Here is a 2,218-nt window from a genome sequence, read left to right as displayed (position 1 = left end):
CTGCATTCTCTGCCAAGGACCCAGATTCTATCCCTAGTCAGGAACTAAGATCCCACAAACCTAGCAGTGTGGCCATAAATGAATAACTGTACAGAAACAAATTTACATCAATCTGCATCTCTTCAAGTCTCTGAACCTGGAGTCCTATAACCAGAGAACATGTGTCACCCTCAAGAGCCACTTTCCCCATCATCAGCCCCTCATCTACTCATTCTATCACTCCACCTTTCTCCTCCTAGCTCCCCTTCTTACCTCTCTGCCTCTTAACCCTTTCCCTTACTACTCCCATTCCAGTGTCTACAAAGAACTCTCCAACACTTTCAAATATTTCTCTATTTTAGCTCAACTAGTGATTCTCAAACCTGACTTCACATTAAAAGAAGTCAAAAGAAAAAATACCTGAGCCTCCCTCCCTGCAGAATCTGACAGTCTGGGGTCTAGCCCTGGCATGGGCTTATTTGTTTAATCTTCCTAGGTGACTTCAAGATATATACAATCTTGAGAACCACAGCCTAAACTAAGACTGGATTCTCCCCTGGCAAACAGGCTCCCTTTACCTCCTTCTGGAGACTACACTTTCTCCCACACCTGAATACCACCAGACAAGAAAGGGCAATCAAGCTCAGGCTCTTTCAGACCATGGGTCTTCCATTTTCATACAAAAGCAAACAACAAAAAATGTCTTTCTTGGAGGTATTTTATTTATACAACTCTGTTGCCTCTACCCCACCACCAACTTTATCTGCCTGAATAACTTTTATATCCGTTAAGATTCAACTAAAACATCACATCTTCTGAGAAGCCTGGTCTGGTAGGCTGAGTGATCTAGGGCCAACCCTATGTTCTTGCTATATTCAGTGGATGCCATGACATAGCCTTTAGGTCCCTGTTCATAGTTATTATCACTTTCCTGTCTGCCTACCTCAACAAACTGAGTTCCTTGAAAGTAAGAAGTAGACCTTCTTCATCTCTGTGTCTCCACATGTAACCTATGCAATGTCTGGCACATGATTGGCATTCAATAAATACTGGTGAGAGAGTAAGTTGGAAAAAAGAGAAGAGAAGGAAATTTGAAAATGAGGAAGAGTAAAGAAAAATATCTCTTCTATGTCATCTTCTGGCCTTCCAAGGATAAAACTGATTATACTTAGCATATTTTTGGAGCCATAATATAGAGGCACAGCACAGAAAGTAGGAATCCAAAACAACTCTTCATTTTTAGAAAAAATATACAAATTACAAGAAAGTTAGCCTATATATAGAAAGCACTTTTTGAACATATTTCTAGTTATCAGCTAAGGACAGTACTAGTCATCTCCCATGTCTATACTATTGGTAACCCAAATTTTCCCTGACAATCTCATTCTGTTCATAGTGGCCATGGGGGGAAGAATAATGTCCCTCAAAGATGCTCATATCCCAAACCCCCAGTTATGTGACTACTACCTCACATGGCAAAATGTAATTTTCAGATGTGACTAAGATGTGAATTTTGAGATGTGGAGCTTATCTGGGTGGGTCCAATGTAATCACAAGGGTCCTCTTACATGGAAGAGGGAGGCAGGAAGCTCATTGTCAGAATGATGCAGTGTGAGAAAAACTATCCATTACTGGCTTTGAAGATGGAGGAGAAGCCAAGGAACATAGGCAGCCTCTAGAAGCTAGAAAAGGCAAGGAAACAGGTTCTCCCCTAGAGCCTCCAGAAGGAACAGCCTAGTTGACACCTTGATTTTAGCCCAGCGAAACCCATTTGGATTTCTGACCACCAGAATTCTAAAGTAATACATTTGTGTTGTTTTCAGAGGTCACTAAATTTGTGGTGTTGTTTTCTTTTTTTTTTTTTCCACAGCAGCCACAGGAAACTTAAGTGTGCACTGGGCACACTCTCATCAGAACATGTTTTCTTTGAATTGATATCACTTCTGCCACAGTTATTGTTGAATAATCACTGTGAGTCTTGATGATGACCTTAAAAAAAAAAGAAGTGCCTGGAAAAATGTATGAAATAGTTCTTAACTTTAGACTCTGGCTATACTTGAAAAGCTCAGAGATTCCAGAACTCTAGCACACTGGATATCAGTCCTTTGACTCTGTTATGTCCCCTACTGAAGGTCATCAGGCTCTGCTCTAAGGCTAGGACCTTGAGAGTGGGGGCAGGGGAGAAAGGGGAAGAGGAGAGAGGGCTTCACGGTGCCCATTCTCAGGTTATCATAGATGC

Source organism: Bos indicus, chromosome 20 (genome assembly GCF_029378745.1).
Source record: "Bos indicus isolate NIAB-ARS_2022 breed Sahiwal x Tharparkar chromosome 20, NIAB-ARS_B.indTharparkar_mat_pri_1.0, whole genome shotgun sequence".
In the NCBI taxonomy this organism is placed as follows: Eukaryota; Metazoa; Chordata; class Mammalia; order Artiodactyla; family Bovidae; genus Bos; species Bos indicus.
Note: the sequence above shows the minus strand (reverse complement) of the source record.